Raw genomic sequence first — 27155 nt, 5'->3', positions numbered from 1 at the left:
ACACCTGATGCCCTCTAGGCCATTTCAGAGAGCAGTTAAGAGTCAATAGGAGCAGCAGTTTTATTTCCATAAAGTACATTAATGAACTAGGGTTCTGAACCACACTCAACAATGGTTATTATCATGATGCTAGCTTTTAATCCCTGATTTATTAAATTCAAATTTCACCATGATGGGATTCAAACCCATATCTCTAGAATGTTAATAGGTCACTAAGAGAGACCCATTACCAATACATCACTACGTCCCATTGGGAGCGTGCTAGTCAGTTGTACTCTCATGCTTGTGTATAACTGATAACTGTTGACGTTGCATTCTTTAATGCAATGATATCTATATCCAGTTTCTTATGTGAAGAGTAATAATATAAGTGTTGCGGTATCCGATATATCCTGCTGGAGGTAAACTCACATACAATGGTGTTCAATTCTCAGGAAGGAATATTTCAGGGAGGAAATCAATCTTAGTGAGAATATGGTGCAGATCAGATTTATTTGCATGGGAGCAGGGATGAGTGACTTCAGTTGCATGGATAAATTGGAAAAGCTGGTGTTGTTTTCCGTAGCATAGAGATGGTTAAGAGATTTGGTGGAGGTGTTAGATATCATGAAATTTTTCGATAGAGTAAATTTTTAAAAATTGTCTCCAATGGCAGAAGGTTCAGTAACCAGAGGGTGCAGATTTAAGGTAATTGGACAAAGAAACAAAGGTGACATAAGGAAGCAATTTTTTACACAGTGAATGGGTATTTTCAGGACTGCAGTAACTGGATGGATGGGTGGTAACAACTTCAGTAGTAATATTCAAAACAACATTGATAAAAATATATTAATAAATAAACAAATACATTTACAGTGCTAGGGGGAAAGAATTCAGCACCAGCTGATGGAAACAAAGACAAATAGTAGCTTTAGTGGTTCTGTCACAAGCATATTTGCATTATATCACTTACGTTGTCTATTCAATCATCAATATTTGTTTACTGTAGGCCTTACTCATCTATCTGATGATACCTCTCATCTGTTCAACATCTGAAGAACCACACATACTGCCAGAACTCTTTGCTGTTTATATTGAGGTAATTTATATTATTACAGCACAGAGACCTGTAAACAGTTCTATTGAAGATTTAACTTAAGATCTATGGCATTGTAGATGAGCAAAATTATGTGTCATCATTTCAGAATGATTTATCCTGCATTCATTGGTTAAGATGTTGCAAAATAACAATAGGTCATAACTAGTTCAGGATCATACACTGAATTGATTTGATTTATTACTGTCATGTGTACTGAGGTACAATGAAAAGTGTTGTCTTACGTGCTTTACAGGCAAATTGTACTATACAAAAGTATCAGGGTAAGAGAACAGGGTGCAGGATAAAAAGTTACAGCTCCAAAGAAGGTGCAGAGAGAGATCAACATTAACATTAAAGAGGTTCATTCAAAAGCCTGATAGCAGCAGGGAAGAAGTTGTTCTTGAATCTGTTCATACGTGCATTCAAACTTTTATATCTTCTGCCCGACAGAGGAGCATGAAAGAGAATGGGGAGGTGATGGCCTAGTGGTATTATCGCTGAACTGTTAACCCAGAGACCCAGATAACATTCTGGAGACCCGGTTTCAAATCCTGCCATGGCAGATGGTGGAATTTGAATTCAATAAAATATCTGGAATTAAGAATCTAATGTCGATTGTCGGAAAAACCCATCTGGTTCTCTAATGTCCTTTAAGGAAGGAAACTGCCATCCTTACCTGGTCTGGCCTACATGTGACTCCAGACCCACAGCAATGTGGTTGACTCAGAACTGTCCTCTGGGCAATTGGTGATAGGCAATAAATACTGCCTTAGCCAACGACGCCCTCATCCTGTTGATGAATAAAGGGGAAAATAAAGAATGTAACTGGAGTGAGAGGGGCCTTTGACTATGTTGGTTGCTTTCCTGATGTGGCAGGAAGTGTAGATGAAGTCAATGGATGGGAAGATGGTTTGTGTGATGAACTGTGCTGTGTTCACAATTTTCTATAGTTTCTTGTCTTGGGAATACCACATTGTGATGCATCCAGAGAGAATGGTTTCTATGATTTCACCTATAAAAATTTGTAAGAGTCCTTGTGGATATGCTGAATTTCTTTAGCCTCTTGAGGAAGTAGAGATGTTGTTGTGCTTTCTTGATCATAGTGTCCAAGTCGGTGGACCAGGACAGATTGATGATCATCATTCCCAGGAACTTGACGGTCTCGACCATCTCCACCTCAGCACCATTGATGCAGACAGGGGTGTGCCCTCCACTCCAGTTCCTGAAGTCAATGACCAGCTGCTTTATTTTTTTGATGTTGATGGAGAGATTATTGTCGTTACACCATGCCACTATGCACTCAGTCTCTTTCCTGTATTCTGTCTTGTCATTGTTTGAGATCCGACCTACAATGATCATGGCATAAGCAAACTAGTAAATGGAGTTGGTGCAGAATTTGACCGCACAGTCATGTGTGTATAAGGAGTATAGTCGGGGGCTGAGTACACAGCCTGGTTGGGCACTGGTGTTGAGTATTATCCTGGATAAGGTGTTGTCACCTATCCTTACTGACTGCAATCTGTTGGTCCAGAAGTCGAGAATCCAGTATCAGAGTGGGGAAAAGAGACCTATTTCCCGAAGTTTGGAGATGGATTTGTTTGGAATTATGGCGTTGAAGGCGGAGCTGTAGTCAATAAGTAAGAGCCTGACGTAGGTATCCTTGTAATCCAGCCGTTCCAGGGAGGAGTATAGGTCCGGGAGATGACGTCTGCCGTGGACCTGTTGTGCCGGTAAGCGCTTTGCAAGTGATCACGGCAATCTGAGAGGCTGAAGCTGATGTGAGCAATGACCAATCACTCGAAGCACTTCATAATTATGGATGTCAGAGTAGTCATTGAGGCACACTGCATGATTTTTCTTTGGCACTGGGATGGTGATGGTCTCAGGGAAACAAGTGGAAACTTCAGGTTGTAGTAAGGAGAGGTTGAAGATATCTGCGACTACTCCCAGCAGTTGGTCTGCACAAGATCTGAGTGCAAGGCTAGGGACTCCACCTGTGCTGGTCACTTTCCAGGGGTTCACCCTGAAGAAGGCTGATCTAACATATGCTGTGGTGACCATGGGTACAGGTGCATCCTAGGCTGTTGGAACAGATGACATTGTTTTACTGCCCTTCTGGTCAAAGCCAGCAAAGAATGCACTGAGCTCATCAGGTAGGGATGTACTGTTGCCCGCAATTATCTTCGACTTCACTTTGTAGCCCATTATGCCATGTAAGCATTGTCTCAAACGTCAGGTGTCTGTTGGTTATTCTGTGCCTTAAGCTTAGTTTCTTATTGCCTCTTGGCGTCCCTCATGGCCTGTAGGTCGTACCTGGGTTTCCTGTAAAGGTCAGGATCGCCCAACTTAAATACCTCAGACCTGGATTTGTGTAGGGAGCGCATCTCCCAGTTTATCCATGGTTTCCAGTTGGGGAATGTTGTGCACGCAGTCACCTACACACTTACTAATGAAGGTTGTGACGGTAGTGGCATACCCGTTCAGTTTGGCAGCTGAGTTCTTGAATATGGACTGGTCAACCAACTCTAAGCAGTCCCGTAGAAGCCCTTCCATTGCCTCAGATCAACACTGAATTACTTTCTGTACTGGGTACTCACGCATCAATTTCTGCTTCAGCACTGTGGTCTGATTTTCCAAAATTTGTATGGGGGATGGAGCAATAAGCATCTTTTATAGTTGTATCACAATGGTCAAGGATGTTCAGACCTCTAGTGGGACAAGAGACATGTTGGTGGTATTTTGGTAGCACATTCTTGAGGTTGGCATGGTTGAAGTCATAGACTATGATGAACAAGTCTTTGGGTTATTTTTGTATTCTTCATCAAGTGCACTTTTCACTTCTGCATGGAGTGGGATGTAGACCACTGTCAGAATAGTGGAGGTGAACTCGCTCAGCAAGCAGTATGACGGCATTTCACTGTTAAATATTCTATATCCAGGGAACAGTGACTCATCATGGTCATCCCATCTGAGCACCAGGAGGTGTTGATTAGGAGGCAAACCCCATCACCCCTTGCCTTGCTCAAGGATGCCAAGCAGTCCATTCGATGAACTGAGAAGCCCTCAGGTTGTAAGGCACAGTCAGAAATAGCAGAGTCGAGCCATGTCTCTGTGAAACAGAGCACACAGCAATCCCTCAACTCTCTTTGGAAGTTTTAAGTTCATCCATTTTGTTGTCAATGGCTTGGATGTTTGCCAGGTGTAAGCTGTAGTAGGGTGGGGGTGCGTGAAACCTCAGAGTTTTAATCTCACCTGCAGTCCAGTCCATCTCCCACATTTCCTGGGAAGGTGGCTGCTGCTAGTCGATCCCGGGTATTTGGTGAGGGAAATCTGCTGCTCTGGAAGGTAAGTGAATGCTCCTCATGGGGTCCTGAGCACTAGTCATGGCTTTGAAATCTCTGGAGAGCCTTGCAATCGGTCTGGTCAGGCTTCCTTGGTGGCATGTCACATTGCGGTCAGGTCTTGTTCCTGCATCGGTCGGGCCTAGGTTCCAAGTTTCCACATGGTCGGGTCTGCAAGAAGTGGAAAGCGTTTGATCTCTCTGGGCTTGTAGTTCCAGCATTGACAAGGTAAGTGAGTGCTCCTGATGGGGTCCTGGGCATTAGTCACGGCCTTGAGTGTTCCAGAGGGTCTTGCATTCGGTCATGTCGGATGTCCTCAATGTCAGTCTCCACGGGGTCTGATGTTGATCCTGTGCTGATTAGGCCTCGATTCCAGAGTCTGTAATCGGACTTCATTGATCGGAGGATCACCAAAATTGCAAGTAGATTGAAGAGAATTAGTAATTTTGACAGACCGAGTTTTAAAAGAGGAGAACAATTATAAGATATGTAAGAATAAGATCTGCTGTGGACAGTTTGCACAGAGTCACCACATTCCAGTGCCATCTCTGTGAATGAATAGAAATGTAAATTTAATCGAGATAAATTGAAGCACTTCATTAATTTAATGTGAGCAGTAGAAAATAAAGATAACCAGGGAGCATGTTTTGTTTCCTAAAATTTACTGTTTGTTCTTCTGTCCACAGTTAGATCAAAGCTTGATGTTAAGTCTGTTTGCATCTCAAGCGCACCAACGAGTGGAATAAGTCATTTAGCAGTGATATTCCATTTTTCATGTTGCTTTCCTTTATAATTCACACAAAGTAAGATTTATCAGTACGTGGTTACAAAATAATCTTGAATAAGCAATAACATTCAAGTGAATTTTTATGTGCTGCCAATTATGACTTTCAACTTCACCAGATTATTGAAATCCTTTCTGTCTGTAGAACATTAAGATGACAGACTCTGTCTCCTCTCCCATTGCAGTGGTCTTTGAATAGAGAGCACAATTACTATGTATCCGATGACAAAGATGATAACTTGCATTAGCTTTTTCCCTTCCCATAAATGAAGCTTTGCTATTGCAATGTGTTCTGTCTATATGCATCAACCTATTTAATTCTTCAAGACTGGCCAAACATAAGGATCTGAGGCTGGAAATTAAATGTCACCCCCACATGCATGTTGTCCTGGAGAGCATATGTCCTGGCTGGCAAGTCCCCTCCCCTCCAAAATGCCCATCCACCCCGAGTTGACGCCCATAATACCCGAGATCAATGGGCATCAATATCAGCTACGTGCCCATAATTTTGAAGAAATAATTGAAGGTCAATTAGGTTTGATAAGAAGCTTATTGACCAGGATGGCACACTGTCTGTTCCTGGAGTTGGCAAGCCGTTTGTTATGGTCTGGATGAATGAAGGGCAGACACTCATTCAGTGGGTGAGAACACAGACATCACTGGAGTACTCCCCCAAAATGTCACCACACCATCATTCCACGTCACTGATATCACGTGGTATCACGCCACGTCTCTGATACCCGCTGTCCTCCATTGCAATCTCCTTCTTTCCTGTTCTATCGAATCCCTCCCTGCCTTAATACCCTGCGATTTCCTTTTCTGTGGCAGCCCTGATTTTCCTCATGATCTTTCTTGCAGTTCCAGCAACGCCCACTAAGGAGCTCTGGCACTGCTGGGACTGTAGGAAATGCAGGTCAATTAGATTGTCAGCATTTCCTGCTGAGGGACAGACCGTTGCACCCAAAGCCACTTTATCCACCCACAGTGTGTTTTAACTCAAGGAAAGGCTACTTCCACACTTGTGAGGGTGTGAGACTGAACAATTGACCACTGCACCTCAAAATGAATTATAGCTGGGGGAAAGGCAATTATGAGATGATTAGGCAAGATTTAGGGTGCATAGGATGGAGAAGGAAACTGCAGGGGCTGGGCACAATTGAAATGTGGAGCTTGTTCAAGGAACAGCTGCTGTGTGTCCTTGATAAGTATGTACCTGTCAGGCAGGGAGGCAGTTGTCGAGCGAGGGAACCGTGGTTGACTAAAGAAGTTGAATCTCTTGTCAAGAGAAAGAAGGAGGCTTATGTAGAGATGAGGCGTGAAGGCTCAGTTAGGGCGCTTGAGAGTTACAAGTTATCCAGGAAGGACCTAAAGGGAGAGCTAAGAAGAGTCAGGAGGGGACATGAGAAGTCTTTAGCAGGTAGGATCAAGGAAAACCCTAAAGCTTTCTATAGGTATGTCAGGAATAAAAGAATGCTTAGAGTAAGATTGGGGCCAGTCAAAGACAGTCGTGGGAAGTTGTGCGTGGAGTCCGAAGAGATAGGAGAGGCGCTAAATGAATATTTTTCGTCAGTATTCACACAGGAAAAAGACAATGTTGTCAAGGAGAATACTGAGATACAGGCTATTAGACTAGATGGGATTGAAGTTCATAAGGAGGAAGTGTTAGCAATTCCGGAAGATGTGAAAATAGATAAGTCCCCTGGGCCGGATGGGATTTATCCTAGGATTCTCTGGGAAGCTAGAGAGGAGATTGCAGAGCCTTTGGCTTTGATCTTTATGTCGCCATTGTCTACAGGAATAGTGCCAGAAGACTGGAGACTAACAAATGTTGTCCCCTTGTTCAAGAAGGGGAGTAGAGACAACCCTGGTAATTATAGACCAGTGAGCCTTACTTCAGTTGTGGGTAAATTGTTGGAAAGGATTATAAGAGATAGGATTTATAATCATCTAGAAAAGAATAATTTGATTAGGGATAGTCAACACGGTTTTGTGAAGAGTACGTCGTGCCTCACAAACCTCATTGAGTTCTTTGAAAAGGTGACCAAACAGGTGGATGAGGGTAAAGCGGTTGATGTGGTGTATATGGATTTCAGTAAAGCGTTTGATAAGGTTCCCCATGGTAGGCTATTGCAGAAAATACGGAGGCATGGGATTGAGGGTGATTTAGTGGTTTGGATCAGAAATTGGCTAGCTGTAAGAAGACAGAGGGTGGTGGTTGATGGGAAATGTTCATCCTGGAGTTCAGTTACTAGTGGTGTACCTCAAGGATCTATTTTGGGGCCACTGCTGTTTGTCATTTTTATAAATGACCTGGATGAGGGCGTAGAAGGATGGGTTAGTAAATTTGCAGATGACACCAAAGTCGGTGGAGTTGTGGATAGTGTGGAAGAATGTTGCAGGTTACAGAGGGACATAGATAAGCTGCAGAGCTGGGCTGAGAGGTGGCAAATAGAGTATAATGCGGAAAAGTGTGAGGTGATTCACTTTGGAAGGAGTAACAGGAATACAGAGTACTGGGCTAATGGTAAGATTCTTGGTAGTGTGGATGAGCAGAGAGATCTCGGAGTCCATGTGCATAGATCACTGAAAGTTGCCACCCAGGTTGATAGCATTGCTAAGAAGGCGTACAGTGTGTTAGGTATTATTGGTAGAGGGATTGAGTTTCGGAGCCATGAGGTCATGTTGCAGCTGTACAAAACTCTGGTGCGGCCGTACTTGGAGTATTGCGTACACTTCTGGTCACCGCATTATAGGAAGGATGTGGAAGCATTGGAAAGGGTGCAGAGGAGATTTACCAGGATGTTGCCTGGTATGGAGGGAAGGTCTTATGAGGAAAGGCTGATGGACTTGAGGCTGTTTTCGTTAGAGAGAAGAAGGTTAAGAGGTGACTTAATAGAGACATACAAGATGATCAGAGGATTAGATAGGGTGGACAGTGGGAGCCTTTTTCCTCGGATGGTGGTGGCTAGCACGAGGGGACATAGCTTTAAATTGAAGGGTTACAGATATAGGACAGATGTCAGAGGTAGGTTCTTTACTCAGAGAGTAGTAAGGGCATGGAATGCCCTGCCTGCAAAAGTAGTAGACTCGCCAACTTTAAGGACATTTAAATGGTCATTGGATAAACATATGGATGATAATGGAATAGTTTAGGTTAGATGGGCTTCAGATTGGTTTCACAGGTCGGCGCAACATCGAGGGCCGAAGGGCCTGTACTGCGCTGTAATGTTCTATGTTCTATGTTCTATATGCTTGAACAGAGATAGTAGGAACTGCCGATGTTGGAGTCTGAGATAACAAGGTGTGGAGCTGGATAAACACAGCAAGCCAGGCAGCATCAGAGGAGCAGGGAAGCTGATGTTTCGGGTCGGGACCCTTGTTCAGCTCCTCTGATGCTGCCTGTCCTGCTGTGTTCCTTCAGCTCCACACTGTGTTATCTCTACAGTATGTTGTTATTAGCAGCATTGCTGATATTCTTAAAGCTGTGTTTTATTTTCTAATAAGTATTTTAGTTCTAATGCTTATTTTTAAAAAGAATTTATGTGCTTGAGAGTATCCTGCCTCTTCTCTTCCAAAATAGTTTACTCATGCATTTTTGTAAATATTTCATTGTCGCCTAGCTGAAGAGTTGTTTTCAAAAAGAAATCTTGATTACCGAGGCTAACTGTTGCAACAGATAAACATTCAGCTACTTAAAGCTGAGGAGGTTCTACAGATGTGTGCCATTTTTCTGACGGCCCTGTTTATGAAATTCATGGGTTGGGGTGTTATTGTTGGCTGGGGATCAGGTTCACCCCTGGAGAAAAAAGAGCTGGACTGTTTCATGAGAACAATAAGGTTTTGAAGGACTTTTGTACTGAGGTTGATGACAGATGTGTTGCGGGGACTGCTAATTAAATCTGTGAGATCTATCTTAGTTGCATCTGCCTAGATAATCTATAATTCATTTTATAATTGACTGCAATTTGCCTGCTCATTCATGTTTATGTTAATTCTGTGTTTGATTATTATGCTACAAGTTTTGAAAAGTAAAATCTTGTTCATCAGGTTTTCTGTCGGGCTCTTTTGAGAAGTTTGGTTGTCTCATATTGTTGATATCCAAGGAGATCACTACATCACATAAATTTGTATATGAAAGCAGAGAGTTTAGAGTTTTAGAATTTTAAAAGATCCTGGTTTACTATTGGGATATTGATACTTATGATACAATAATGTTCACTTCCTCAGTTTTTGTTCTTGTCTAGGCATCAGAAGATGAATTCATCTTTCATGGGTATAAGCAAACATCTTAATGTCTTGAGAGATTACCTCATGATCTTTTTTGCAGTTCCAGCAATGCCCACTATGGAGCTCTGGCACTGCTGGGACTGTAGGAAATGCAGATCAATCAGATGATAAATGGGTCCTTTATGATATATCACCCCCCAATTTGGGCATACTTGTTATATCTTTTGGAGTTCTTCATGGCTGCTTCCTTCAAGTGCAAAGTTGAAATCCATTCTTGTCAGTTGTGTAATTGTCAATTCATGATGATCCTTCTTGATGAAAGATAAGGTCAACAGCATCTCTTTGAGTCACAACGGACATGCCTGACAATATAACATCGGATCCAAGTCAATTCTCGATGTCAGTCTCTGAAGCCCATCACTTGAAGCAGGCATGTATGAAAAACTACTGGCATTGTTAGTCATTAACCTGCCATCCAAATATTGTATTGAAATTTGAAAGAGAAACATCTTCTATCCATTCTGCAGTAGATAACCCTGCCAGCTGAAGCTTATTGATAGTGGAATGGAAATAATTGCACGGGTGCAAACAATATATTAGGATATGAGGACAACAGCATTAATCTTCCCAATGTATAACTGAAGAAAAGTGTGGCTAGGATATTCGGCAACACAGCGGCATAGGAATAGGAAATGGAACCTTGGTGTCAGTATTGTGGATATGAAAGTTGATTTCAAAGTGTGTAGACAATATTGCCAAAGAGCACCATATAGATGTAGCATAAGGGACCTAGGATAGATCTTGAAATACATTTTGTATGCCTTTGAATGATTGGAAAACATGCATTGAATTGCTGGTTTAAATAACTTGATTCTAGGAACGTATGGACAAGAGTAGACCATTCAGCATCTCATTCTCATTCCACCAATCAAGTGATGTCTAATTTTCACCTCTCTTGTGTTTCCACCCCCTCCCCCCTTTTCTACAACCCTTGATTGATACCCTCACTGAATAGAAATATATTGTTTTGTACTACAGGCAAATAGTGACTTTTCAAAAAACGAATAGTTCTCCCCATCCTTGCCACTTATCTATAAGCAGATTATAATTTTTATTTTTCACCCTTTAAAAACAGTGGAGGGTCCTGGTGATTTCCCCCATTCACCTTGTTTGTGAACATTCAGTTTGTAAGGAATGCAGCAACACTGCTGTAACATTGAACCAGAACTGGGTTTATTATCATGTTCTGAGATGGGGCTGGGGTAAGGGGCAAATAAAATCAACATGATCATCTTCCAGATCTCATTATCACTTAATAACACAGGCTTACTTGCAAAAATAAAAGGAAGAGATCAAATCAAAAGGATACAGAGATGATTCAATTGGCAACAATGTAAGTACAAAGCAACTGGAGATACCTGTTTTTAAGATAAAGTTAAATTGAGTTAGCAATTGGTTGAATGGCTATCTAAAAGCTCAGGAGCCAAAGGATCTTTCTTCTCTTTAAAAATCTCGTGAAAGGTGTTCTAGGGAATTTGTGGAGAGCACAAAGGCTTTCCCTTTATAGTGCAGTTTGTTATTTTGATATTATCAATAGATGTTGTGTTGACACTTTGGAATCAACTTCCACATCCACAACAATGACACCGAGATTCCATTGCTTATTTCTACCCTGCTGTGTTGCCAAATATCCTAGCGACAGTTTTCTCCGGTTATACACAGGGAAGATTAATGCTGTTGTCCTCTTATCTGACTATATTCATGCTATTTCAAAACTGTATGGTAAAAAGGCAGAAGTACTGTGGGAGCTATGTAACCAGGTCTCCTTGGTCATGGGCCGGGGAGTTCTGTGGTAGCAGTTAGCATTGAGATAAAGCCCTGTGTTGCACATAACCAATTGTCGATGGCCCGTTTCAGAGGCTAAGTAGAATGCCATTAACACACAGGATAACAGAGCCTTGCAATATTATTGTGTTGTCTTTTTTCCTCAGAGAGCCCTTTGATCTGTTGCAGATCATAGCTAGCATTTCAGACCCATCAGATGGTACCTGAAGTGTTGATTGTCTGACTGTTTTTGGCTTCTGGGAAGCTTCTGGGGGGCAACTGCTGAGTCCAATCACTTGATTATAGCAATGACCTTTGTAGAGATGGTTGTTTAGTATGCATTTAAATAGTCTCTAAATGCACGCGTATGTATTAAAGCTTTTAAAATCCGATTTCATGACAATCTGCCTCGAATATTTCAATTGACCCAGTATCCAGAGTCTATATGTAAGTGAATTCTAAATTTCCACTACCTTTTGTATAAAGAATTGCAAACCGATTTTACTCATAATTGCTGCAGTTTAAATGTTAAAATTATAATTGTTCTGGATTTGTTCAACAAAAGAAATCATTTCTCTGTACAAACTCTATTGAATCTTGTAACATTTTGATTTAATCAGTTGATCATTCTCAAACTTCTAAACTCAAGGTGATACAAGCCAATATTTATGTAACTTGAGTTCATGTTTTGACCTTTTAAGATAGGCAGCATTTTGTTAAATCTTTAATTGACTCCTCCAATGCCATTATAACTTTGCTGAGGTTTGATTGTCATAACTGAATGCAGCAGTCCTTACAGTATGTGGAGCCCCAAGTTCTGTGCAAGTAAATTTGGGGTCAGTTAGCTCAGTTGGCTAGATGGCTGGTTTATAATGTACAGAGTTACCAACAGCATGGGTTCAGTTCCTACAGTGCTTAAGACCTCTCCTTCACAAACTCTCCCCTTGCCTGAAGTGTGGCAACCCTCAGGTTAAACCACCACTGATCATCTCTCTGAGAGAGTGGTCTGATGGGATGAAAGGCACCTTTACCTCCACAAGTGATGTTACACTTCTGAGTTCCATACTCCTTGAGATAAAAGCTGTCATTCTAATACATTGATGAGATTTAGTTTCTTTCATTAAAGTTTAGCAGAATTACAGATGATCTCATTGAAACATACAGAATTCTTAAAGGGTGTTACCAGATAAATGGTTGGAGGATATTTTCCTTAGCTGGCAATTCTGGAACTAGTGTTCATGGTATTTGAATAAGATATCAATCACTTAGGACTGTGTTGTGTAGAATTTTTTCAAGCACAATGATTATGAACACTTTGATATCTCCACACCAGATAGTCATAGATGCTCAGTTGTTGAGTATATTCAATACAGGAAATAGTTGATTTCTAAATATTCAGGGAAACCAGTAATATGGAAAAAATGTGGGAAATGAAGTTGAAGTGAAAGATCATCCAAGATCCAGAGCAGACATGATGGACTGAATGGCCTCCACCAGTGCTATCAGACATCTATGATTCTGAGATTTTATGCCATATGCTCTAAGAGCCAAGAGATCTACTCCTAATCCAGTTTCTTCTTTTCATATTCCATGAGCATTTTTTCAGTACATTTTGAATGTTTACAATGACATTTAATATTGTGCACAGAGACACTCTTAACAACCTTGCTCTTCATCTGTCACCATTACGAAAAACATTCTGCTTTATATTTCTCAGGTTAAAATTGGATATCATCATACTTTCCTACATTTAACTCCAACTACCATTGGATATATTTTTTATTCTTTCACAGGATGTTGGTGTTCTGATAAGGCCAAATTAATTCTCATCCTTACATGCCCTTGAACTGAGGGGATTGCTGGGCCATTTCAGAGGAAAGTTAAGACTCAGCCAGATTGCTATGGATCTGGAGTTGCATGTATGCCAGACCAGGTGATGACAGCAGATTTCCTTCCCTATAGGGCATTACTGATGTGTATAGAAATACACCATTTGATATACATCGAAGAATCCCTAGGGTGTGGAAGTAGACCCTTCAGCCCATCGAGTCCACATCAACCGTCCGAACAGCAGACCACCCAGACCCACCCCCTACCCTATCCCTGTGACCCAACATCACCCATGGCTGACCCACCTAATCCATACATCTCTGGACACTATGAGCAATTTAGAATGGCCAATCCACCTAACCTGCACATCTTTGTGACTGTGGGAGGAAATCAGAGCACCCGGTAGAAACCCACGCAGATATGGGGCGAACATGCAAACTCCACACAGACAGTCGCCTGAGGCTGGGATCGAACCTGAGTCCCTGGTGCAGTGAGGCAGCAGTGCTAGCCACTGAGCCACCGTGCTGCCTTTAAGTGAATCGGATGGGTTTTTATTAATGACAATCAATGATAGTTAATTGGCAACAGCACCGGGACAAGCCTCATATTCCAGATTTATTGTTTGAATTTAAATTCCTTCACTTGCTGTGGTGGAATTTGAACCTGTGAACCCAGAGCATTAGTCTAGACCTCAGCTTTACTAGTCAAATGACACTGCCACTTCACCACAATTTCCCCAGTTCTCTGAGATTCAATGTCTATTCGTAACTTCCTGTTCCCATCAACACAACTTACTTTGCCTTCTAACTTATTGTCATTGGAATATTTGGATATATAACTGGCTATTGCTTTATTCAAGTCTTATACAATATTTAGGTGATAAGTTGAGGCCATCACCTGTCTGATCCTATCAGTCAGAGAACAAAATCGTTATGCCAGTCTCTATCTTCTACCATTCAGCCAATTACAAAACTATAATAGAGTTATTTTCACTCAGTTTTGTTGCTAATCTCTCGTGAAGAGTATAGGTTACATATTAACCCATACTACATACCCAAAGGGAATTTTTTTTAATCCTTCACTGACTTTTCAGCTTTTGCCTTCTGTACTTTGCTGAATAAGGAAAAACAACTGTTAACAGGTGAAAGTAACAAGATAAATTAAGTACTGCAGATACTGTAAACTTGAACTAAAATTGGAAATGCTGAAATTGCTTCAGTCAAACAGCATCTGTTGAGAGAGAAAATAAAGTTTCAGTTGAATGAGATCTCATTAAGATAAGTTTGGAGAATTAACAGTTGATAAATAAAAATAAAGGTGGGGTAATGAGGAGATGGAAAGAACAAGGTAGTGGGCGGCAATGAATTGGATGATGAGACAACTGTGGATACTGGAAATCTGAAACAAACAAAGCATTGGGGAAATTTAGCAGGTCAGGCAAGATCTGTGGAAAGAAAAATAGCTAGTATTTAGGGGCAACTTTTTCACACACCAGGTAGTTCATATGTGGAATGAACTGCAGAGGAAGTGGTAGATGCAGGTACAGTTGCAACATTTAAAACACATTTGGACAGGTACATGAATAGGGAACGTTTAGATGGATATGGGCCAAACACAGGTAAGTAGGACTAGTTAAGTTTAGGAAACTTTGTCGGCGTGGATGAGTTGGACTGAAGGGTCTGTTTCTGTGCTGTATGACTCCATGGTTCTATGACTTACCTTCACAACTTGAAATTATGTAATTAAAATAGAAAACAATCGTGATAGCCATTCAGATAAGAATTTGGAGCTTATAATGGATACAATGGCTTAGAGTCTTCCGCCTCTGCTTAAATAATGATCTTAATTCTATTTTAATTATGGTGCAAATGGAAACAGTGTCTACAGTGCATGGTATCCACTGAAGTCACTCTTTGGAGTTTTAGTCAATCCAAAGTGTCAAAACATCTCACAAATCTTTGTTCCCAGTTTAACCCTCAGTCAGGTACTTTTGGCTTGAGTGTTGGCACAGTTTATATTATTTCAATATTATACCTGCTGGATACATCCATGAGCTCAAAACATTAGTAATATTTCATCTCACATGGCATCAGAATTGCCAACTATCAGTCTTTTAAGTTGACGGTCAGAATTTTAATCCACATCTCAGCCTGTTCCTGGTATGGAAGAAAGATCTATTCATCTCCCTAGGGTGAATGGTTGTCAGTATCAGAAGATCTAATAGTTTAGCAAAATGGCACTAGATTATGGCAAAACCAAAACCAGTAGAACTGGTTGTCTAAATCAACAAATTGGATTATTCTAGTTATACACAAACCTGTAACTTGTAGTTACTGATGTGATTATGTGTTTAGCCCTAATGAAGGCCAATGTACTGATTGAATGATATTTGCTGGTATCTTTCACACCATTCCTGACATGCCGTTTTATTCTTTAAACCTCTCCAACCTTTCCCTGCTTCTGTACGTAAAACTTCTTAAAGTTGTAATTTTTGTCACTTCTGATCAAATAATAGCCTAAACAGTTTATTCTGTTTCTCTCTGCATCCGTTGAGTATTTCCAATATTTTCTGATTTTATTTCAAGTTTCCAGAATCTGCTGTAATTTGAGTTGGTTTTAATATTCAGTACTAAAGCATTTTTAGTGGAGTAAGCAGGGAAGAACCCAGAGTATTCACATGAGAACAGTCAACATCCATGGGATATATGAGTGGTATCCATTACTAACAATATGATGGATTGTAAAACAGGGTTTGAAACTCAGCTTGCGATGTGCAGCCATGTTTTTGTGCACATTTAATGTTTTTCTGGGGATTCTGGTCAATAATTATTTTATTTTGAATACAGGAGAATGTTCTGCTAATGTAGGATGGAAAGTACTCTGAATGGCAAAATCAGATTAAATAGAAAAATGCCTTATGAGCATCCATCTCTTTTGTTGCCAATCATAATTTCTGGCCTCATGCTTTAAGATTTAAAAAAAAGAAAATGTTTGAAGTACACAGTCATTTGATCATCACATAAAAGAAGAAAAAATAACATGCAATGCTTTGTTATGACCTTTCATTGTTACTGATTTATATGGTATTGTTTTGATGGCATTGCATTAACAGCGAGATATGTCAATGATGTATTAGTTTTGTCTTTTTTGTTGTGGAATATTTGGCAATGGGTTTATTGCAGGCAGGTGCTGCAAAGGATTCCAGCTCACAAGTTAACATGATGTATAACTGGGATTAGGTTCTATTAAGAGGAATTGGACCTCTAATGCTGTACAGCATTCTATATCATTAGCAGTAGCAAGTGTCATTCAGCCTAATTAACACTAATCAAGGAAAATGCAGCAGGTGATAGTTGGGTCAGAGAGTCAGACTGAAGTTCTGCACCATTGCTACCTATCCTAAAGAGAGAAATGCAACAACTATGTTGTATTTAGGATTCTGTGACCATCAGGACTTTACTCATGAGCCTGTAATGATATTGTGCCCTGGTCTCTTTCAGCACAGTTTTTAACCAACTATATGATTTAATGCTGAATAAAAGGAGAACTTTTATGAATTCACCTTTTGTGTTAACAATAATCTTTGTAAGTGTGTGGTATCATTTTAATCATTCAACTGAATGTGCAAGTTTCAATGTAGAAAGAATTATCTTGTTCTATAGTCAAATAAGCCATCTCTTGCTTCCTCAAGGAGATCATTAGCTGCATACAAAGCTGGCTATGTGTTTAAAAATTTGTCATAAATATAACTCTGCACTCATTTACCAATTCAACATCTGTTAATAATTTTCTGTGCAAATCCACCTTCCATTCTTTGAATGTTTAGCTGATGAATCCCATATGATAAAATAGTTATGCCAAAGATTCCAAATACATATAATAACACTGTTAGTTCTGCGACAACAGTCCTACACATGTAGGCATTGTGTAAAAAAAAAACTGACATAATTGACTGATGGTGAACTTTAAGAAATAATAAGAAAATTCTTTAGCTTTATTGAGTGAGATATAATTGCCATCACAGGTTTACTTCATGTGTGAGGCTAATTGTCAATTGGGGCAGTTGAAAGGAAAATTTGATATCATTTGAGTTTAGTGACACTTGACATGGAGGACAATATGGATTTTAATTGGATGAGTTCCCAGTTATTTAGCTCTGTCAGAATTCAATGACTTTAAACCCTCAAGCTGGTGACTTTCAATAAAGCAAACAGCAACCGTGGAAAGTGGTTCACTCACAAATCCACACGATTACGTATATTATTTTATTCATGAGATTTGACAGGCTTTTGCAGAACTATTTCTTCAGGTCCAAATGAATTAAAATACCAACTATTTTATGTCAATTTTTAACACTATTGGTGCAAATAAAATACTGAATAAATAATGATAAGATTAGCAAACAAACACAAGAGAAACTGAAAGATCTACAGCCATTCAAAGGGTGAGAAAATGCTGCAGTAGTTTTCAGCTGTTTTCTCGACTCTTTTCTTTGGTATTAATCAACCTCTAGATGTAAATATCTGACTGATATTCTGATTCAAGGGAGATGCACTCATGTGTGCCCATATCTTTGATTTTCAAATAGATTGTAGAGAGCTTGCAAGGTAACTTTGATAAATAGATGATTGGCTAGAAAATGACATCTCATTCAACCTAGCACCTATTGACCTGGTATTCAGTATTAAATGCTAATGTTGTTTGTCAGTGGTTCTGAACATTAGACCCATTTTGTAGCGAGATCTGCCCCTGTAGTATATGCATAGCTGTTGTAATTGACATCTTCCATTTAACAGGTCTGAGTTCCTGCCTGTGGTTGCCTAGGAGATGAGCACAGGGCCTCAGTCAGGGAGTTCTGGTAATACTGCCTTCCTCCATATAATCTTTGTCTTTCAATTTGTGCCAAAAAGCTGACTAAATAATGTAGTGCTCCTTTTTCTTCGATCATGCAGGCATTTTAGAACAATGAGTTTCGACATGCTCTATATAAAAAAAAAAGACATGGCAGACACCAAGAAGATTAGATGACGATTCAGACTCAATTATTGAATTGAAATTAAGTGCTATATCTGAGGCACTGTATGTTGAATCAAAGCTTGGAACAGTGCCTACATCACTAAGTCCATTTCAAACAGATGTTTCTTTACTTTCCTCAAGGCACTGTGGGACAAAGAAAAAATGAAACTGATTTCACTCAATGTAGCACTCTTACCTCGGAAGGCAGGCTTGAATACACAACATATTGGCTAAGAGTACATATTGGCTGCTGGCACATCAAGTGCTGCACTGGAAGAATGCTGCACTGCCGGATATGCAATTCCCAGCTGAAATGTTAAACTGAAGCCTGATTTGCCCACTGAAATGAACAAGAAAAGATGCTATTATTTCAAAGAAGAGCATTTATTTTCCCAAGTGGCCTGGCCAACATTCAACCCTTCATCATTAAAACAGATTGGTTTAATCTAGTCATTTATGCAATTTCTATTTATGGATACTTGTGCACAAATTGGCTGCCAGATTTACCTACATTACAACAGTGACAACGCTTAAAAATCTTCTTGGTTCATCAAGCGTTTTGGAATAAAAATGCAACTTCTCGTCTTGCAATAAATGCAATAATATTCCACAACAGTTAGGTTTGAAGGAATAGAAAATGATGAAATGAATGTTTCCATCTGAAAGAATTATCTTTCACAGCTGTGAATAGATGAAAGTGTATGATTAGAATTGCAGATTGAGGAAGGGATTCATAGCCACATTCTAAATGTAGTTTTGTAACACTTTCTATTCCTCTGCATTGTCTGCATTATTCTCATGATGATCAGGTAAGTTCATTCATTTTGCAGAACTGCAAAATTCTGAGTCCCTTGCTGATCACAATGAAATATTACCATCTTGATGAAAAAAGGGCTTTGTCAGATCATTTAAAATTTGTCTTCAAAAATTCACACAGCAATATAAACACAAATAAAACCACACTGTTGCATCATTTGGCATGAATTCAGTGTTTTCAGAAATTGATTTGCTCATCAACCTGTTCTGAGGACAATTATAGTTCTGTGCCTATTTCTGAAAATACAGTACATGGAGTGGCTAATATGAAATAAATGCTTTATATGAATAATGCCCAAATTAGAAAACCTTAAAAAAAAGGTTCGTCCTAAATATGTGCATTAATTGAACAGGAAGGACTGCATTGTTCATTCACTCATGGGGTATGACTGGCCAAGCCAGCACTTGTTTCCCATTCCTAATTGCCCTAGGGAAGGGGTAGTGAGCCATCTTCTTTAACGGTTGCAGCCCATATGGTGCAGATTCAACCACAGTGCTGTCAGGAAGGGATTTCCAGGATTTTAAACCAGCCACAGTGAAGGAAGGTGAGATAGTTCCAAGTCAGAACGGTATGTCATTTGGATGTTCTTTGAAGTGGTATAGTCACAGGTTTGGAATATACTGTGGCAGGGAGCCTTGGCGAATTGCACTGGTTCCAGCTGCAACTTGTAGATGGTGCGCATTTCTTCCTGTCTGTGCCAGTGGTGGAAGGAAAGAATATTTATAGTGGTCGATGTGGTGTCGATCAAGCACGCTGCTTTGTCCTAGATTGAATCAAGATTCTTGTGTGTTGTTAGAGTTGCACTCATTCAGGCTAGTGGAGAGAATGCCATCATTCTCATCATGATTTTTGAATTGGAGATGATGGACAGGCTTTGGAGAGTCAGTGAAACATTACAGCAAATCAAATGTTATTACAGTGTTAAGGCATTCACCAGTGGACAGCATGTGATGAAGGAAGGTGCAGGCCACGACATTAAGGATCCCCACAGACGGGAGTTCAATCAACCAATTTTACAGAGGGTTTCATATTGTGGTTATAGCAGCTCAGAAAATTAAATAAAAACCAGTGCAGTCTGCTGGTACCCCAGCAGTAGGAACACACAAGAGCAGACTGAACTCTTCCTAATGAATGTGGCAGAAGCACTAAAACGTTTCAACTCTGTAATTGTACAGATCCGCAGAGCAAATTCTATTATGCAGATATTACAGTAAATGGCAAGAAAACTAACAATAAGTTAGATATAGGGCCAAATATATTGATTCTTTCAGAGGGTATGCCACGGTTGAGGAAACAATTCTTGAAATGTCTTTTGGTCCGTTTCAGGAAAATGGAGACCCTAAAATCAGAATTGAAGGGGAGATATATAATACACTTTACTGTTGTAAAAGAGAGATTACAGAGTTCCTGTATGTAATTCCTAAAATAAACTATGTTTCTTTATTAAGTCATGGTGCATATTTAGCATTAAATATTCTTAATTTATCCGACGCTGGTGATGCTAACATCAATCAGTGCACCAGGAAACACTCTCCATTGCAGACAGTCCAGGTGGCTCTCCACCTTTCCTCCAAAGAGGGTGGGGGGAAAATGGCGCCAAAGTGGGAAATCACCAGCCACCAGGGGGCATTCTGGACCTTTGTTTTGGGATACAGTCACCAATATTCAGGTTGATCATTTTGTGGAGGCTGGAACTTTGGACTTTGCTGTTTGGGTGGCATTAGTTCTGCTGTCCCTTTAAAAAAAAATCCTTTTCTTGAAAGAAGTAAAGAAGAGATAAAGATGCAGCAAGTGCAACTATTTAGATGAATAAAATCCTACCTGCGGAGAAGATTAGACCGCTACATGGAAACAAGAATAATTCCTTACACTAATTCAATCCTCTGTGGAAACAAGTGAAGCTTTGAATAATTCTACAGCTACCAAGGTATCTACAACATCAGAGATGTCTTGAATTGTGATCTTAGAAAGAGATCATTAATAATGCAAGAAAGAGGTCTCACAGCTCCAGCATAGATCCATGAATATTGAAGATTCAGGTAGGGTGGTGATCATCCTACTGACATGTGCAGAATCCATTTATAAGCAATGCATCTTGACAATCATGCACAGGAAAAATCAACATGAACTTGACATATTTAGACAAAAACTCTAAACTCTGAAAATATCACATCAAGAAGAAGTTCAACATTTACAGCAGCTGATAGAAAGCTATTCAATTCAAACCTATTTGGGGAGGTAACAGTCTAGTGGTATTATCGCTAGACTGTTAATCCAGAGACCCAGGTAGTGTCCTGGTCACCTGGGTTCAAATGCTGCCATGGCAGATGGTGGAATTTGATTTCAATGAAAAAATATCTCCAAGTAAGAGTCCATTGTCGATGGTAAAAAAAAAAATCCCATCTGGTTCACTAATGTCCTTTAGTGAAGAAAACTGCCATCCTTACCTGGTCTGGCCAACACGTGACCCACAGCAATGTGGTTGACTCTTAATTGCTGGCAATAAGGGAAGCCTGGCTAGCGACACCCTCATCCCGTGAGTGTATAAAAAAAGATAACTGCAACCTGGATAATACCTGTACTAATGAGAGTTTCTGGAGCTGAAGTCTGGAAGAGCTTAATGTAGAATATCAAAGGAGTTTGAAAATGTTAAAAGTAACCAAAATTTGGTGATTTTCAAATTACTTCGAAGAAACTGCTGAACTGGAAGCTCAACCATTGGCACTCATACAATGCAATTAAACCTTGGAGAGAGAAAAAAAAAAGGATTTCTCAAAAAAAACTCAGTGGAGCTGATTAACCCAAGATATTCAGAGCTTAAAGATCACTGCACAATATTATTTGGGGAAAACATCCTGCTGCAATGGTGGCCTTACAGAGGAAATTGAAACTCTTGGCAGAGAGAATTAAAACCTTCTTTTCATTTTGAGGAAGATCATCATGGTGAAGGAAATTCTTGTTAAAGATGGAGCTCACCTGCAATATAGAAATATGAGACCAATTGCCATCCAGGGCTATAGATGACAATATTTCTTATAGATTCTGGTCCAGAAGTGCAATCCCTCAGAGATTAACTGATGGAATTCCAGAAACACAGTTTTCTGAAGAGAAGCAGACATTCCATTCTGGATGGGTCGAATGGTCTAATTCTGCTCCTGTATCTTATGAGAAAGGCACTCATGCATCCTGTACATCTTCCTTCAAGTGCTAATGGGCTTCAGCATAGTAGAGATCCATTCATCTGAGACGAATGATGATTTCAGTAAGTTTTAATAACAGATATGTCTTTGATGAGGTTTCTGGCTTGTGGCAAAAATTAATAGGATTACACATATAACAATATTTTCCTTTGCATGGCAGAACATATTTTGTTCTAGAACTTATGGTATGGAGACCTTCAGTGGGTGGTGAGAGGATCATTTTTTCCCCAAACAACATAAAATATTTTCCATTGATGTCGTATAAAACCGAAAGACTTTATATAGGGCTTGGGTAGCGCAATGATGCAGGTATTGAGGGAATATGAGCCGCTCAGGGCTAAATCAAAAATCAGAAACAGAAGAGTAATAATCTCTGGATTACTGCTTGAGTCATTAGCTAATTGGCACAGGGTCAATAAAATTAAAGAGGAACATATATGAATTAATGATTGGTGTGGGAAAAATAGGTTTGAATTTATGGGATATTGTAATGATACTGTGTCTTTAAGAAGTGTAATTTGTCTTTTTTTATCAAGAAAGGTTGAGACAGAGGTATCAAGCAGAATGTCAAAGCCAATGAAGTAAAAAGCTTGTGGAAGCCTTGGGTTTTTTTTTAAAGTTGGAACAAAAGAAGCAGCCTGAATGGGTGGGGTCAAGCTCCCACAGAACCAGGATTTATAGTTTTAGCTTTCAGCGGTTGCTGGGGTCTTGAAGCTAGATGTGGAATCTCTTACTCCTCTCTATTACAGCTAAAATCTGTTACTGCTGATATAATTGCATGTGAAACAATCTATTTTACAGAATTAGCCTTTGCCAAGGGTATGTTTATACAATGTCACTGTATAGTGCTTTAAACTAAATAGTTGGGGCTAGGGGGAGATGGGTTCAGTTGCATGGAAAATTAGAAATCAAAGTTAAAGGAGCACGTAGGAGCCACAGGTTAGTGATGAGACTGATTGTTACCAGAAAATTAAAGGAAGGGGCAGAATGAATGAACATCATATTGCACCAAAGAGTTATACTAGAGGAGGGAAATTTGACAATAGAACAAAGTTAAAGGCTGTGTATCTGAATGCATGAAGCATTTGGAATAAAATTAATGAGTTAACAGATTTCCCAGGTTTCTGTTTAATCCAGAGAGTGAAAGCTGAACTTCAATATTATCTCGCTGCCATTAACTTTGTGAACATCAATCATACCTTCTGCACTTGACTAATTTTGTGCTCTTCTCCATGATTACTTCCATCTTCCCAGAAACATTCCATTCTATTCGCAAACTGACTCTCAGAAGTTGTATTAGTTGTATCTGGTCCACTGTCAGTTATTAATGTCCAAGACTATTTGAAAGGCTTCTTTATCAACTGTTTATAAAGAACATTTGGTTCAATTGTCATTATTTCTTGACAGGTTATTGGTTATTTGAACTATCAACACGCTCACTAAAGGAACTTCTATTCTATTTCCATACACAAATCAACTGACACATTTCAAAAAGCAAGTTAATTAAGCCAGGTTAGTTACAAATCCTAACACAGCTTTAGATTATGGAGATAACACAGTGTGGAGCTGGAGGAAGACAGCAGGTCAAGTAGCATCAGAGGAGCAGGAAAGCTGACGTTTCGGGTCGGGACCCTTCTTCAGAAATGGGGCCCCATTTCTGAAGAAGGGATTTCTGAAGAAGGGTGCCAATCCGAAACATCAGCATTCCTGGTCCTCTGATGCTGCCTGGCCTGCTGTGTTCCTCCAGCTCCACACTGTGTTAACTCTGACTCCAGCATCAGCAGTTCTTACTGTCTCTTTAGATTATGGAGATTTCTTTTAAATAAGTATCCAATTGCTGGCCCACTGTTGTCAGGGAAGAGCACCACAGAAATGTGGAGATTGTTTAAGGAATGCATACTGCATGTGCTCGATATGTTTGTCCCTAGCAGGCAGGGAAGATGCGGTCGAGTGAGGGAGCCATTGTTCCCGAGAGAGGTCGAACGACTGGGTAAGAGGAAGAACGAGGCTTGTGTAAGGTTTAGGAAAAGAGGAACAGAAAAGGCTCTAGAGAGATACAAGTTAGCCAGGAAGGAACTGAAGAAAGGGCTTAGGAGAGCTATAAGGGGGCATGAGAAAACCTTGGCGGATAGGATCAAGAAAAACTCCAAGGCTTTTTACACATATGTGCAGAACGAGAGAATGACCAGAGAAAGGGTAGGGGCGATCAAGGATTGTAAAGGGAATTTGTGCACAGAGCCTAAAGAGATAGGAGAGGTCCTTAATGAATACTTTTCTTCAGTATTCACAGCTGAGAGGGACTAGTTGTAGAGGAGGTCATTGTGAAACAGGCAGGTAGGCTAGAGGAGGTTGATGTTAGTGAAGAAAATGTGCTAGGAATTCTGAGGAAGTTGAAGATAGATAAGTCCCCTGGGCCTGATGGGATTTATCCAAGGATTCTATGGGAAGCGAGGGATGAGGTCGCAGGGCCTTTGGCAATGATCTTTTCGTCCTCACTGTCCACGGGTATAGTGCCGGAAGATTGGAAAGAGGCAAATGTCATTCCCTTTTTCAAAAAAGGGAATAGGGATAACCCCGGAAATTACAGGCCAGTTAGTCTTACGTCAGTGATGGGCAAATTATTGGAAAGGGCTCTGAGAGACAGGATTTATGATCACTTGGAAAGGCACAGTTTGATTCGTGATAGTCAGCGTGGATTTGTGAGGGGTAGATCATGCCTCACAAACCTTATTGAATTCTTTGAAGAGGTGACCAAACACGTGGATGAAGGTGGAGCAGTGGATGTGGTATACACGGATTTAAGTAAGTCGTTTGATAAGGGTCCCCATGGTAGGCTCATGCAGAAGGTAAGGAGGCATGGGATAGGGGAAATGTGGCAGATTGGATTCAGAATTGGCTGACCCTTAGAAGACAAAGGGTGGTAGTGGACGGAAAATATTCAACATGGTGCGAAGTTACAAGTGGTGTACCACAAGGATCTGTCCTGGGTCCTCTTCTATTTGTGATTTTTGTAAATGATTTGGATGAAGGAGTGGGAGGGTGGATTAGTAAGTTCACGGACGATACGAAGGTGGGTCACGTTGTGGACAGTGCAGAGGGCTGTTCTAGGTTACAAAGGGACATTGATAGGATGCAGAGCTGGGCTGAGAAGGGACAGATGGATTTTAACCCTGAAAAGTATGAGGTGATTCATTTTGGAAGGACAAACTTGAAAGCAGAATATAGGGTTAACGGAAAGATTCTTGGCAGTGTGGAGGAGCAGAGAGATCTTGGGGTTCATGTTCACAGTTCCCTGAGAGCTGCAACCCAGGTGGATAGAGTTGTTAAGAAGGCATATGGTGTGTTAGCTTTCATTAATAGAGGAATTGAGTTCAAGAGCCGTGAAGTTATGCTCCAGCTATACAAGAGCCTGGTTTGGCCACATCTGGAGTATTGTGTTCAGTTCTGATCACCTCATTACAGGAAAGATGTGGAAGTGTTAGAAAAGATGCAGAGGAGATTTACCAGGATGTTGCCTGGAATGGAGGGAAGGTCTTATGAGGAAAGGCTGAGGGACTTGAGGCTGTTTTCGTTAGAGAGAAGAAGGTTAAGAGGTGACTTAATAGAGACATACAAGATGATCAAAGGATTAGATAGGGTGGACAGTGGGAGCCTTTTTCCTCGGATGGTGATGGCTCGCACGAGGGGACATAGCTTTAAATTGAAGGTTGATAGATATAGGACAGATGTCAGAGGTAGGTTCTTTACACAGAGAGTAGTAAGGGCGTGGAATGCCCTGCCTGCAAAAGTAGTAGACTCGCCAACTTTAAGGACATTTAAATGGTCATTGGATAAACATATGGATGATAATGGAATAGTGTAATTTAGATAGGCTTCAGATTGGTTTCACAGGTCGGCGCAACATCGAGGGCCAAAGGGCCTGTACTGCGCTGTAATGTTCTATGTTCTATGGAGGGAAGGTCTTACGAGGAAAGGTTGAGAGAGCTAGGGCTTTTCGCTTTAGAACGACGAAGGATGAGAGGTGACTTGATAGAGGTGTACAAAATGATCAGAGGTATAAATACAGTAGACAGCCAGAAACTTTTTCCTAGAGTGGAGGTAGCTTTTACGAGGGGACATAGCTTTAAAGTGAAAGGAGGTAGATATTGGGGAGACGTCAGAGGTAGGTTCTTTACTCAGAGAGTGGTAGGGACATGGAATGCATTGCCGGAGAGGGTAGAGGAGTCAGCCTCATTAGGGGCATTTAAGCGGCTATTAGATAGGCATATGGATGATAGTATAAGGTAGCGGCAAGGTTAGATAGACCTTAGGTTTAGGGTAAAAGTTCGGCACAACATCATGGGCCGAAGGGCCTGTACTGTGCTGTACTGTTCTATGTTCTATGTTCTATGTCCACTGTTCCAGATGCCCTACCTGACCATGGCCTTTTTCAGGCTAGCTACAGCTATCATCACCTCATCATTCAGTAATCTTTGGTTCCAGAGCAACACAATCTCAATCAGTTTCGAGGTGTACTAAACCTACAGCACTGACCTAGTAAATATATGTCTATTCAAAGCACGTTTCTACCAAATGCCAGAAGGCTGGTTTGCCATGCAAAGTGATGCCAACAACATAAATTCAATTCCTGCATTGGCTGAATTTACGATGAAGGATTCTTCTTCTCAACTTCTCCTCTCAACTGAAATGTGGTGAACTTCAGGTTAAACCATCACCAGTTGTCTCTCTCAAATGAGAGAGCAACCCTATGGCCTGGTAAGATTGTGGCGATTTTACCTTTATTTCTAATGTAATCGAATTTCAAATTTTTAAAGTTTTAACATCTGATCTGATTCAAACCTTTGGGAGTGTTAAAATTCAGCTTCCTGTGTTCTCCATTAATACCTTTCTCTGAGGGATATCTATCCCACCACATCTCGGAGGAATTTCCTAGGAGGACAATTATACACATCAGCAAGCGATTGCTAACATGACGCTACTCCAACAGTAGCTAAAGGTTCCTCTTGAACCTTCTCCAGCTGGTAAAATGAGAAATGAA

This window comes from Rhincodon typus, chromosome 23, assembly GCF_021869965.1.
Source record: "Rhincodon typus isolate 14 chromosome 23, sRhiTyp1.1, whole genome shotgun sequence".
NCBI lineage: Eukaryota > Metazoa > Chordata > Chondrichthyes > Orectolobiformes > Rhincodontidae > Rhincodon > Rhincodon typus.
The sequence above is the reverse complement of the archived record's forward strand: the minus strand, read 5'-3'. Positions refer to the sequence as shown.